At 33.8% G+C, this 14,848-nt stretch overlaps 1 long non-coding RNA gene across 3 annotated transcripts in view; it reads left to right on the top strand.

The window, feature by feature from the left end:
- Positions 1 to 13,410, top strand: part of LOC103884300 — a 77,257-nt gene extending 63,847 nt beyond the window's left edge. For all 3 annotated transcript variants that reach the window (XR_004182821.1, XR_646840.3, XR_646842.4), the window contains exons 2-6: positions 724 to 813; positions 7,388 to 7,521; positions 8,744 to 8,875; positions 11,530 to 11,643; positions 13,371 to 13,410. This is a non-coding gene — a long non-coding RNA (uncharacterized LOC103884300). The remainder of the gene's footprint in view (positions 1 to 723; positions 814 to 7,387; positions 7,522 to 8,743; positions 8,876 to 11,529; positions 11,644 to 13,370) is intronic.
- Positions 13,411 to 14,848: the final 1,438 nt, after the last annotated feature.

Below are 14,848 nucleotides of genomic sequence, written 5' to 3'. Positions count from 1 at the left end.
GAAATTCATATATTAAAGTCCTAACCTCCAGTGTCTTAGAATCTGGAGACAGATATTTTAAAGAGGTAATTGAGTTAAAATGTGGTCATTAGAGCAGATCTTAATCAAATATAAGCAGTGTCCTTCTTACCCAATAAATGAAAAAAGAGGCAAATATTATCATTAGAATTTCTCATTAGTACATTCACTATACAACAGCCTAGAAAAATGGACTGGAGGGGGGATAATACCAGAATCTGAATGTATGACAAAGCAACATTCTTCATAAAAATAGTCAGTTATAAAGGGAAGGATATTGTTGTGTCTCGGGAACAATCAAGAGGCTTGACTTCCTAGACTGAAAACCACATGTTGGATAGCATTAGAACCTTTTGGTTAGATAGTTAGAGGTTAGATTATGGAGGCAGAAGTAGAAAGATTTAGAAGTAGTAGAGGAGAAAACATGAAGGCTCCAGTGAACAGAAATAGCATAATCAAAGTAGTGCCTAGAAAAAAAAATTGCCGATGCAGGCTATGCATTTCCTCTATATTTTAGTTTTATGCTTGTAAATCAAGGATAATGAAATATGATTTATGGGGAAATTGGGAGGATTAATTATACAAACTAATATTTATAAAAAGGTTTAAGAAATGCTCAATTTAATGCCTTCTTGCATCAAAGCTCAGAGCATTTGCATTCATTCTCTGATAAATTTCTATTCACATTTTCTCAATTTACTTTAGATTGAGCTCTAAGGAAAGTGGTTTCTGAGAACATTTTCTGAAAGTGAAGCACCTGAGGAAAGCAACCAGCAGAGCCAGACCATCTCAGAGGTATAAGGAAAAATAAATTCCCATGATGCAAGGTCACTAGTTTCTTTTCTTCTTCTTCTTCTTTTTTCTTTTTTTCTTTTCTTTTTTTTTTTTTTTTTTTTTTTTTGAGTTTCCCTCTTGTTGCCCAGGCTGGAGTGCAATGGCGCGATCTTGGCTCACTGCAACCTCAGCCTCCCAGGTTCAAGTGATTCTCTTGCCTCAGCCTGCAAGTACTTGGGATTACAGGCATGTGCCACCACACCCAGTACTTTTGTATTTTTAATACAGGTGGGGGTTCTCCATGTTGGTCAGGCTGGTCTTGAACTCCCGACCTCTGGTGATCCGCCCGCCTTGGCCTCCTAAAGCGCTGGGATTACAGGTGTGAGCCACTGTGCCTGGCCAGTAGGAAGAGTTTCCAAGAGAAATAGACATCCCCCAACTATTTTTCTCACCAGGTGTTCAGCCGCTCATGTTGTCATTGTCAGATTCCAGAGTAATAGTTCAGGTCACCCCATATGAAAATTAACAGTCATAGGAAAAAGTTACTTTTGGAAAAGTAACTTTCCAAAAATGATTAAGAGATTAAAACTGTCTATTAAGTTTTTTCTATAAATTTGATTATAATTACAATTACACATTATTTTAGAATAACCAACAAAGGTTTAAAAAGCAAGTTAGAAAAGTGAGATTAAGCTTCTATATGTACAAGCTATCCACATGTAAAATTCTTCTTATACAAAATACATTAGGCCCTAGAACCTTACTACTTATTTTTCCATAGATTTTTGTTTCACTGTCATGGATCATATTTACCTAAAAAATGTCCTCACAGAGTACACAAACCTTTAATACCTGCTATGACGCTGTTTAAAAACAATTATTCATTCATGGCACTCGTTGTGATCGGTAGAGAAGATTTTATTCTATGGGAGAAAAATTAAATTAGGTTTAGGTACTACTGCCCTGGATTGTTGCAGTGCAGAAGAGAAATTGGGTTCAACTTCAAATATAGCAAGTAAAAGTGGGGATTTACAGCCAAGAAACAGGGTGGAGATCAGTGGGTGAAAAACTACTAACAACAAACATTAAGGGTAAAAGGGAATTCTGGCTAAACCAACCAACCATGATTCTTGCTGAAGGCAGGCAAGGATGATCAGGTATCACCAGGGGAATGGTGGAGTATGAGGAGCCTTATCAGATAATGAGGGTATTGTGATATCAAGGATGGCTAAACTGACTTAGCAGGCTTCTTACTAATAGTGGACAATGCAGAAATGAACACAAAAGTCTAAAAGTCAGGACCAACCTGAAAAAGATTTTAGGGAAACTTAGCTAGAGTTTGGTCAAAGAATCCTTGCTACCATTTAGTCATAGTTACAATATTACTACCAATAATACAATGTTTTTATTCAACAAATAAATATTTGTTTAGATATTTGAGATACAGTATTTTCCAGGCACTCCTCTGAGTATCTCTGATTGACAATGAGTAAATGGGACTAAAATAGAGAGGTTTTTTTTTCAAAATTTTCTTTATACGTATCTATTTTTTGATAAGTGGATATTACATGTATGCCAAAAGGTATTAAATACTATTATCCTTGTTTGTAAGACATTTTTCTCGGTAATATTGCCTTCTATTCTCATCTTGGACTCTTCCAATTAAACCATATATTCACTCTCTTAACAATGCTTGCCTTTTCATCATTAGCAAGTGTTAGAAATTTACTCTTTGTATTCTATTCCCACCCCCACTATTGTAATCAAGACTCTAAATTATATGGCCCAAAACTGTATTAAATGGCTTTCTGATAGAGCTTCCAAATCTACTTTTTCTTCTTTTCTCCCTCATCTTATTCAGTATGTGGCACTCTGCTCTTTGTTAAATATAAAGAACTATGGCATGGTCGTCTGGAGATTTGGTTCCAAGTTTCATTTCTATCATTATTCCATCACATTGTTAGTGTCACTTAAAGCACTAGATCGTATTGCATCAACTTGAATGGATGGAGATAGTACCAGGATATGGCTGTCTTCTCTCCTTTCCATAAACATTTTTGATGCTGATACTTTTAACTATCTAATTGATTATTTCCTCATTCTCTGCGACCTAATATTTTAGTTTTTCATCTCTGCTATCCCACCTTTATGTGTTTTGCTTCAAATAGGTTAGCACACTACAAAAGCTTCTTCTTCATAAGTTTTTCCTCTACTTCCCTAATTAAACCTATTTTTAACCTCAAGATCCAATATAATTATTTTCTTTCTTATAGTCTTCTACAACTATTCAGACCATTCCTCTTTTCCTCATTTTAGCTGCAATAGCAACTATAATCAGTTCTGAAGACTCCTGTAATTTCATCTTTTAGTTGCTTTGTGTGAATCATTAATAGAGAATTTGTTTTTTTTTTTCTTTTAATAATGTGTAGTTCATTATACAGTGGAGGCACGTTAATAATTATGGGTTATAAGAAAAGATAACAATTGAAAAATAACTGTTTTGTGCACTTGGTGGAATACTTGGCATGAAAAAGTGAGGACTATTTATTTTCTCTTATTGTTCTGAGATGGTAGTCGGAGCTTTTTCTCCTGGGGCATTGGATTTTCTGCCTTTTATTCTGTCCACCCACCAAATTCAGGTGCACAAAAACTAGGAAATGACATTCGGGATTAATGGATAACTGGCACTGGGTTTAGGCTCTGGATAAGGTTCAGAGATATCTGCAGAATGTGTATTGCTTTTGTTACTGTCAAATAGAGCATATTTAGCTTTATTTCTTTTGTGATAATTAGTGTCCCTTTATAAACTTACTTTACTTTTTCTTGTAAGAAATGTGTGTAGATACCACACAAATCACCAGCAAAACAAAACAGAAACAATTTGTGTGAGGTATCTGTGTTGAATTTAAACATTAAACCAAAGCAATGAGGCACACCAGAATAAACAAAAGGTATATTTTTCTTCTCCCCCAAAAGCTCACCGTATTATGTCATGTTTCAGTCGCCTGTCTCAAAATGTTAGAAAATGTAACTGAAAGTGGCTTAAACAGTAAATGGATTCCTAAGCTCAAACCTTCTCACAATCTGAAAGTTTGTCAGTTTAAGTCTGGTCATTCGGCAACTTGAAATGGTCAGAAATCAAGGAAATTCCCACGTATAGATCTGACTCATGACAATTTGGCCTTGGTCATCATGCTTCCCCTCATTATTATAAGATTGAGCATGATCTCCAAACATCATCTACTTCACCCTAATAATGTTAGAAGCCACAAACCAGAATATGATATATTTGTGATCCTTTTTAAGTGCAATATTTTCTTCTTCAAATCTCCTGTTAAAAATCAACCAGTAATCAAAATTGTATTATATTCTCATTTCCAAACTACTAAGATGAAGAATGGAACCATTTGGCTATCAATAGTTAGCTTAATTCACTACATGAGGCAAAGGAGAGACACAGATTCCATTAAAGCACAGGACTATTTGGAACCTAAAACACAAGTCAGATTCTCTACTAAGGATGAAGGTGAGAGGGTTTAGAAGTGAAATAATATATTATGTTTATCATGTTCCCAAACTCTTTATGAACAATTTTGAAAGATAGAAGAGGACAAATATAATTTGAATCAGCATAACTGCTTAGTGAAAATAGAATTGGGGTGGATATTGAAGTAAAAGATTTTTGTTTGTGACTCGTTTTGTGATTCCTGTCTGTGATATTACTGTATTTTGTTTGAAGTCAGTTTCTTTATAGATTAATTAAAGTTTTGCAGAAAGGATTCAGTAAATCACAGGTTTTCAGTTAGGGCATTTCTATGGGAATACCTAGGACTCATAGTTTTGGAGGTTTTATATAATCATAAATAAATATGTGTGTGTGTGTGTGTATAAATATATATATATATATAATTTTTTTTAGATGGAGTCTCACTCTGTCGCCCAGGGTGGAGTGCAGTGGTGCGATCTCAGCTCACTGCAAGCTCCATCTCCCAGGTTCAGCCATTCTCCTGCCTCAGCCTCCCGAGTAGCTGGGACTACAGGCGCCTCCCACAACGCCCGGCTAATTTTTTGTATTTTCAATAGAGATGGGGTTTCATCTTGTTAGCCAGTATGGTCTCAATCTCCTGACCTCGTGATCCACCTGCCTCGGCCTCCCAAAATGCTGAGATTACAGGCGTGAGCCACCGCGCCTGACCCAATCCCATATTTCTCAAAGCTTAGTTTACTGTTTTATTTATTTATTTATTTATTTTGTTATTTTTGTCTGACGTGGTTAATTTGAAAGACCTGTCTTCGAGCGCTAATATTCTTCCTTCTTCTTAGTCTAGTTGCTAAAGTTTTTGTCTATATTCTGTAATTTCTTCAATGATTTTTTTAATTCCTAAAGTTTTGTTTAATACTTATCTCTTTAGTGAATATTCATTCATATTCTAGACTGTTTTTCTGATTTTTTTGTGTTTGTTTTCAACTTTCTCTTGGATCTCATTAAACATCTTTAACATCAATATTTTAAACTCCTTATCTGATATTTCAAATATTTCATTTTGGTTAGGATTTATTGCTGAAGTTAATACCATCCTTTGGGGGGGTAATAACACTTATTTTGTTTGTTTGTTTTTTGTACTACCAGAACTGTTTCTCTAGTTCCTTCTCATCTGGCTAAACTATCTTTTCTTCTTATTTTTGAATTTACTTTCAGGTGGATGAGTTTTTGTTTTCTTTCTTTTTTTTTTTTTTTTTCCTTTGAAGATGTGACTATAATGTATGTTGTGTATCGTTGTTTGGTTTCAGTCCTGGGTGCTTTCAGTGGCAATGACTCCACATTTGTTCCTTGGTTATAAATGGTCTTTGGGCAGAGGCTTTCTTAAATGCTGACTGAAATAGCGATGTATGGGATGTGTGATCAGAACTGGGATGGCAGATACCAGGAAGGTTGTTTCATTCCCTAACGCTGCACTTGTTAGCGGGTTTTGCATTGGATTGTGCAGTTCAACCTCTAGGCCACTAGGTGGTGCTTACAAGTAAGAGCCAGCTGTAACTGTTTCTTTTTGGTAACAGGCTTCTGAGGTCTCGAAACAGTCATCTTGAAAAACCAGAAGAGAATAGTTGGAAGTTATTTATAAAAACATGTAATATTTGAAGACATTGGGCAAAGATAAGTTATTATTCCAGAGAGATCGAATTTAGAATTTCAAATAACACCAACATGGAGGAATGGGTGTAGTTAATGAAGACTTTGCAGACTATATATAAATTTTTACTATCAAAAGTAGTTCACATAAAAAACTAATTGGGGATTTTTAACTATGTTTTGGTGTTTTTTTGTTTCATTCATTACTTGACAAGTGTACAAAACTGATAGTTTGAGAAATGTATTCTTTAATGAATGCTAGGAATATGTTTTGGAAAAATTTATGAGTCAACAATTTTTATTATAGTTTTGTTATGGTAAGAAACACATAATTTAAAATTACCACCGTAACCATTTTAAGTAGTGTTAATTATATTCAGATTATCGTACAACTTTTTCAATTTGCAACACTGAAACTCCATACACTTTTCACAGTAATTCCTACTTCCATTCCTCCCAAACTTGGGGATCACTTCTCTTCTTTCTGTTTCTTTTATTTTGCACATGTTACTGATTTTACCAATCACATTTCTTAATATAAATAGTTTTAATTGTAGAAAATATTTTCTGGCTTTTTATTTCTGATTTCAGTATTCCTTTTTTTTTTCTCAGCTGAAAAATGTAATAAATTCAGGAGTTAGATAATTTTATTTTCACTAAATAATTTGTCTGTAAAATACATAAAATTAGAAAGATAAATATAAATGAAAAGGTAGTGATCATTGCAAATCAGATAGTACAATTATGAATGTATCTATAACTCCAAGAAGATTTCAAAAATCTCTGACACTAAATTTTGTGAGGACTAAATAATGAGTTATGAGGTAATTGTTTCATGTTTAATTTGAGCTTTCCTGTCATTACTCATTTATGACTCTGCACAGATGGTATTTTGTTAAAGAAAACATAATTCTTTTTTTTTTTATTTTTAATAACTATTTAAAAACCTCCTTATTGATGCAGAAAGATACTGCGGGGGTGGGCATTTATTGATTCATCCATCCATCTTTCCAGTCATTCATTTAAAAATATTATTACAACTTTACAAGTATTAGAAAGACAAACATGTTTCTCTTTTTCTTTTCTTAAGAACTTTCCAGCAGAGTACCTAAAAAATAATTCATACAAGAAATGCTAATAGAGTAAAAGAACAAATTAAAGTGATAACCAAGAATAAACATGCACTTGCACTACAAACTATAATGTAATATGAAAGTTCTATAACAAATGTCTGAAAATATTGCTATGAAAGCACTGCATAGGCATAAGGAGACTTTGGAGAAACAGATGACCACTGAAAGATCAAAGACACATATTTAGAATTTAAAGATGAGAGTAAGAGTAAATATGACAAATTAATGACTGAATATAGTTCATACTTGATCTGGAATGACTTGTAAAAGAGACTTTGTTTACTGCATCCATTACATTTTTTAAAAATGTGTGTCTGCTTTAATTTCACAGGTCTTGCATTTCAAGGAGCAATTGTGATTTAGTCAACAAATTCACTTGGAGAGAGGCACACAACAAATATATGAGATTTCATTAATGCATAAGGATCCAATACATATTTCTGACAATACAAAGCACTTAGTAAAGTATGGAAATGCATAAATGTGAAATAGCATTAAAAGAAAATAAATATTTGGAAAATGTTACTACTGGAGGGAGGAAAAACTCTTTCTTTATGAACATACAATTTATTCTCACTTATTGCAGATATTAAGCAGACTTTTTGACACTGGGTACTTATGTGCAGACTTTTCCTTTCTTTTTCTTCCTTGTAAAAATCTGTGTTCATATGCATCTGTGTCATGAAATAATTAACATATCAATGCACCCAACTATGCTTGAATATCATTAAGTAGATTAAAATGAATGATAAAAGCTCCCTCTAATAAAATGAACATAGCTCTTTTTCTTGTTAATTGTATTGAGCAAAATCCTCTCTTGGGACTGAGTCATTAAATTTATTTTCTCAATCTATAAAATAGAGCCATTAGACATGCGACTTGATCAACATAAATGTCCAATTAAAGCAATTCAGATCTAAATACATTTCCTACTCAAATGCTATTTTGTTTACCAAGACTGCTTTAATAAGAAAGGAAGCATATTTTCTTCTTTCCTACATACTGGAATAAGAAGCAAAATGAAACCCATGACTATCTCTCAAACACATTTATATCTGTTTTTGCAAGAATACCAAATATGGATAAATTGAAGGCCTAATGGCCAAGACATTAAATATTATTGAATGATGATCTGAAGAAACACAAATATCTATAATCAAGGCAGGTAGAATGAAATGGCCTCTGGTGGATCAAAGTAGACTTTTCATTTTCTTTCTTTCTTTCATTTTTTTTTTTTTTTTTTTTTTTCTGTAGTGGGACATGAAAACTGAAGGCAATCCCTAAATAAATTCATAATAAACATTACAATGAAATTAATCTTAACAAAGTATAACTACTAAAACATAATTCTTTTCCAATTTTTTTTTTTTTGAAAAAAAAAAAAAAACCAGCTCTGTCGCCTTGGTTGGAGTGCAGTGGCGCAATCTCAGATCACTGCCAGCTCTGCCTCCTGGGTTCACGCCATTCTCCTGCCTCAGCCTCCCGAGTAGCTGGGACTACAGGCTCCTGCCACCGTGCCCGGCTAATTTTTTTGTAATTTTTTTAGTAGAGACGGGATTTCAACATGTTAGCCAGGGTTGCCTCAATCTCCTGACCTCGTGATGCACCTGCATCTGCCTCCCAAAGTGCTGGGATTATCCTTTTCCAAATTGTTAAGAATTCTTTATTTTCTTCCCATTAATCTCAGAATTGAATGAAGGAAACATTTTGAAAATTCAAAAAATCAGCTAAAAGGAATCTTAGGCAGGAAGATCTTCCAAAGGAAAAAAAAAAAAGAATCAGAAATGCAGAAAATATTGAATTTTATGGAATTTCAAGGGTGAGTCAAAATGCTTGAAATAATGTTTTAATGTTATACTATTTCATGTATAAGAACCTCACAAACATTTTCTCATCCCCAGCCATTTACTGGGAAATTTACTTGCAAATCATTTTATTATTGCAATCATTATGCATCTATGAATTGACATTGAGATCCACAGTAAGAGTTGCCACTTCTTATTGAGTAGTCAGGTATTCTGTAAACAAATTTTTAAAATGACTGGGAAAATATTAAATGAACCTATACATTTATGTGTTGGTGCTATTTCTTTTTATAGATGAGTTTCCACCTGAAATAATTTGCCCTCTGCCTGAAATACATATTTAAACAGCCCTTCCAGTGAGTGCTTCAAACTTTCTCATCTTTTATTGTATTCTACTTTCCACTCATTTTTTAAGGATATTTTGAGAAGATATTGAATTATCATTGACAATGTTTCCCATTAATCTAAATACGTCATCCCATTGTCTTCCGAAATACACTTTAGAGGATGAGGAGTCCACAATTATCTTTATTTTTGTTTCCCTTTATTTAATCCTTCACTTTCCCCATACTACTTGTATGACTGCTTTCATTACTGTTTTTTGGGGATTTAGTTATAATGTTATTTATGCAGGTTCCATGAAATTTAGAAAAATCTTGGGTATCATTTCTTTAAATATTTTTTTCTCTCCAATTCTTTTGAAATACTTAAACTTGATTTATTCATATATTGGAAAGATTGATATATTCTTACATGTCTCATAATTTTTCCGACTCATATTTTTCTCTCCATTCCTCAAAAGTTTGGACAGTTTGTATTGCTATGTTCTCAAGTTCACTGTTGTCAAATTCAACCAAGTGTCTGATATTCTCTTAAGCTCAATAGGAGAGCTTTTTTCCCTCTGAAAGTTGCATTTTAGTTTTTATAGAGCTTCCATTTTTCTATTCATTCTGTTGATAATATCTATTTAATGACCTAAAAGTTATCTACAATTCAATTCACAATTGACATTTGAATTTTTTTTTTTGAGACGGAGTCTTGCTCAGTCGCCCAGGCTGGAGTGCAGTGCAGTGCAAGCTCTGCCTCCTGGGTTCACGCTATTCTCCTGTCTCAGCCTCCCGAGTAGCTGGGGCTACAGGCGCCCGCCACTATGCCTGGCTAATTTTTTTTGTATTTTTAGTAGAGACAGGGTTTCACCATGTTAGCCAGGATGGTCTTGATCTCTTGACCTCGTAATCTGACTGTCTCGGCCTCCCAAAGTGCTGGGATTACAGGCGTGAGCCACCCTGCTCGGCCATTTTAAAATTTTTTTGTTGATTTTTGTCTTCATCTTTATCAGTCTTAAATATTTCTATTGACTGATTTTTCTCTTGGTTACAGGGGTAACCTTCTTTTTGTCATGTTTAGTAATATTAGATCATATGCTAAACATTGCAAATTATGCCTTGAATGTTTAAATTTTTGTTTAAAGAATGTTAGGCTATTTAAAAAAACCAGGTAGTTTATTTCTTGGCAGATCAGATTGATCTTTCGAAGACATGTTTTTGTAGATGTAAAATAGCTTCTAATATACAGGTTAGGTCTAGTTAAACTTCAGTCCTTCTCTTAGTTTTATTGGTATATCTACTGAATACATTAGCTGATACTTAAAGACTTCAATTCTCGTTAATCAGAAACAAAATGTCTCTTGATCTTGTACCAGCTCCTCAGTAGATGTTATTTCCCTGGTAGTCATATTTTTTCTGAGCCTGTAGAATCTGATTCTCTACAGCACATCTTGGCATTCAGTCAAGGACACAAAGCAAGACTTAAACAGATTCCTGATTTTTTTTCTGAATAGATTTATGTTCTCTAGAGTGCTACTCCACAAATTCTGGCTCATGTCACCCTCTCAATCTTATATATCTTTGCTTCGTTCCGGAAAGTAATTTTGGGTTTTAACTCCCCTCCTGATGCTATGACATGGTTAATACCTCCAAGTAAAAACCCTGTACAATTGCGGGGGCTCATCTCATTTGTTTCCCTCTTTCAGGAATCACTTCTTCGTAGCCAGTTGTCCAAATATGAAAAAAGTTGTTTTATTCTTTTCTCCAGTTTACTAGTTGTTGACAATGGAAAGAATCGCTGGTAGCAGTTATCTAGTCATGACCCGAGGCAGAAACTTAGATTTTATGACTAAAAGTAAAGTAAACGTTTTATTTAAATATAAAGCCTCAAATAACTGCATTGGTTGGACAGTTTGGAAGGAAAACTTTGTTGCTATAATTTTGGTGGGAATTATAATATGGGTCACCACACAGTATGGTATTATTACTAAGTTATTAGTATAAAGGATATTCACATAACTAAACTTTTCAAATGGAGCCATGCAAACCAGCAATACTGTTACAGGAAGGGATAGGCGAGATAGCTATGTTTGTAAAAATAGTGAAGAAATTGATAGAAAAAGTGATATTCCAATTGCACTTAATAACAAGAGCAACAACCAAAATAAAGGATAATGTTATCGTCAATGTGATCCGTGTCATCAAAAAAAAAAAAATGCAATTATTCTGAAAATCACTTTGAACATATATTTCATTGCAGTATGTATAAATTCATAAAGTGGAAGAATTACCATAATAACAAGACATGAGTAAGAGAATATTCTCTTGTTTACTTAAATCAGATAAAAAAGAGGAACTACAGGAAAAGGAGAAATAGGGGCAGAAAAAAAGATGAGAGTGCATAAGAGGAAAAGGAAGTGACTGTCAATGGCACATAAAGCGGGTACTTCAAGCAGGTAAAGTCATGTACCACATATATTGTTTTGGACAATGAGTAACTATATATATGACAGTGTTTTCATAGGATTATAATGGAGGTCAGAAATTCCTCTCACCTAGTAACATGTTAGAACTTCCAGTGGGACAAGATGCGGAGGCGGAAAACAAGTGATATTTATATTCCTGACCCTGTGTAAGCCTAGGCTAATGTTTGTGTTTGTGTCTTCTTTTTTAACAAACAAACAAAAAGCTTAAAAAGTAAATAAAACATTAAAAGAATAGAAAAAAATCTCATAACATAACATAAATATATACATATATATGTTTGTACAGCTGTAAAATGTGTATTTTAAGGTTATTACAACAGAGTCAAAAAGTTAAAAAAAATTTAAAAGCTTATAAGAATTACAGTAAGCGAATGTTAATTTATTATTGAAGAACGAAATTTTTAAAAATAAATTTTAGTGTGGTCTGAGTATACAGCGTTTATAAAGTCTACGGTAGTGTAGAGTAATGTCCGAAGCCTTCACGCTCACTGCCCACTCACTCACTGACTCATCCAGAGCAACTTCCAGTCCTGCAAACTCCATTCATAGTAAGTGACCTATACAGGCAAATCATTTTTTTAATCTTTTATGCCACATTTCTACGGTACTTTTTCTAAGTTTAGATACAAAAACATAATTACTTTCCAATTACTTATAGTATTCACTACAGTAGAATACTGTACAGGTTTGCAGCCCAGGAGCATGAGAGGCTATACCACATGTTTAGGTGTGTAGTAGTCTATACTGTCTAGGTTTGGGTAAGTACACTCATGACCTTTGCACAAGGATGAAATTGCCTAACAATGAATACTTCTCAGAATGTGTCCCCATCATTAAGTAATTCGTGACTGTACATTAGTTTGCTAAGGCTGGCATAACAAAATACTGGATAGTTTGAACAAGATAAATTTATTTTCTTACTATTTTGGACCAACAAGTCTGAAATGAAGGTTTCAGTAGGGTTGGTTTCCTTTTCTTTTTTCTTTTTTTTTCTTTTTGAGACTGAGTCTCACTCTGTCACCAGGCTGGAGTGCAGTGGTGCGATCTTGGCTCACTGCAACCTCCTCCTCCCGGGTTCTAGTGATCTCCTGTCTCAGTCTCCTGAGTAGCTGGGATTAGAAGCGCGCATCACCATGCCTGGCTAATTTTGTATTTCAAGTAAAGATGGGGTTTCACCATGTTGGCCAGGATGGTCTCTATCTTCTGGCCTCATGATCTGGCCCCCTCGGCCTCCCAAAGTGCTGGGATTACAGGCATGAGCCACCGCGCCCGGCCGGGTTGATTTCTTTTGAACTCTCTAGTCTCGGATTGCAGGCGGCCATCTTCTCCCTGTGTCTTCACATGGTCTTCCCTCTGTATATATTTGTGTCCTAATCATTTCTTTTTTAAGGACATCAGTCGTATTGTATTAGGACCCAGAGTTATGACCTCTTTTTAACTCAATTACTTCTTGAAAAACCTTATCTCCAAATATAGTCACAAACTGTGGTGGTTAGGACTTCAATCAACATACGAATTTTGGGAAGGAGACGATTCTATCCATAACAATAGGTAATACATTTGTGAGTCCTAATTCTTTAAATGCTCAATGTTTCTGCAGCTTTTACAGTGCCATTGAAGAAGACTTTTCACGTGGGAATCCTGGATAATTATGACAATATGTTCGCTATAATTTTTTTTTTTTTTTTTTTTTAAAGACAGGGTCTTACTCTGCCTCCTAGCCTGGAATGCAGTGACACAATCTCAGTTCACTCCAGCCTCAACCTCCGAGCCCAAGCAATTCTCCTACCCCAGTCTCCTGCGTAACTGGGACTACAGGTGATGCTATAATCTTGTAAAAAATGCATGGATCTATAAAGATATGCCTTTAATTATTTTATTGAATACCTAGCCTACAGAAATAACCTATTTTTATTTAACATAGATGAAAGTAGGAGGTAATTATTCACTAACTCATTTTTTAAAAATAAGCAATGATGATTTATAAAATAATACGCTATTTCAATCCCAATAATTATTGCAAATGTGCATGCTTTAAGATATGTTTATTTAACTTAATATAAGAGCTCAGTTTAAGGTTTGTAGGTCAGTGATAGACAAAGATAAGAGGAAAGTAAGTTGCAGAGAACATTAACAGAGTTATCTATTCGAAACTTTCCAAAATGTTTACGGTGGTTTTTCTTCATGGTTCCTTTAAAAGATGTTAATGGATTAATCAATAATTTTTCATGTACATGTTCAAAACAATAACGTCAAATTTTCTTAATCCAACTTAATTAGGGGAATAAAATATGAATTAGCCTTAGATATTTTAATATTAATATTTTTATTCTTACATAATTTTGTGATGATTAACTTGAAAGATTTCTGATTGTGATGTATACTCTTCCAAATTAATATAATATTTAAAATTCTACATACTGTGCTAAAATTAAGTGAAGCATGTTTGTCATTCTTAAGACATATGCTAAAGGAAAATTGCAATTTAATCTAGCTTTTAATTTTAATATTTTTACAGATAAGAGTAAAGACTCAGAACATTTGAGCTGCTTATGTCATATTCATCTGGTAATAAGTAAAAGTCCTTTAAGTCAAAGCTAGTATTCTTTTCCCCATTTATTTCCACAAAAGTATTTAGCTAAAGAAGGCGGGATTCTTTTTTACTAAGTACTTTTAGTTAATATTCTTAATAGGAAATGTATTTCCAGTTTAGGTTTGTCTAGCTTAACAATATTCAAACTCTTCCAGATATATCATCTCATGTTTTCAATATTCACAAGCACACATTTTAGTTATATTTATTATTTATTTATTTAACAAACAGATATTATTGATGCCAACTGATGAGATACGTATTATTATTTTTTACATTTTGAGGAAGTAGAAATTGAGGCATGAAGCTTTATATATTTGCCCCAACGTATGTGGTAGTTGATGAAATTAGCATTTGAATCCAGCCAGTCTGCCTCCAGGATAAGTAAGTTTACCCACAAAATATTCAGGTATAAATGTCAATCAGCCAAAGTATGTTGGGTACATAGATATAACCTGACTATGCTAACATAAGGAAAAGAAAGATGAATAGCAAAGTGGATGAGCAATGCTCTCAAAACTTTTCCTAGATTAGACATTTGTGTTGTCCATTCAAGAATAGCTTCACAGGCCTATTGCAGTG

Source organism: Papio anubis, chromosome 3 (genome assembly GCF_008728515.1).
Source record: "Papio anubis isolate 15944 chromosome 3, Panubis1.0, whole genome shotgun sequence".
NCBI classification, from domain to species: domain Eukaryota; kingdom Metazoa; phylum Chordata; class Mammalia; order Primates; family Cercopithecidae; genus Papio; species Papio anubis.
Note: the sequence above shows the minus strand (reverse complement) of the source record. Positions and strands in the feature narration are given on the sequence as shown.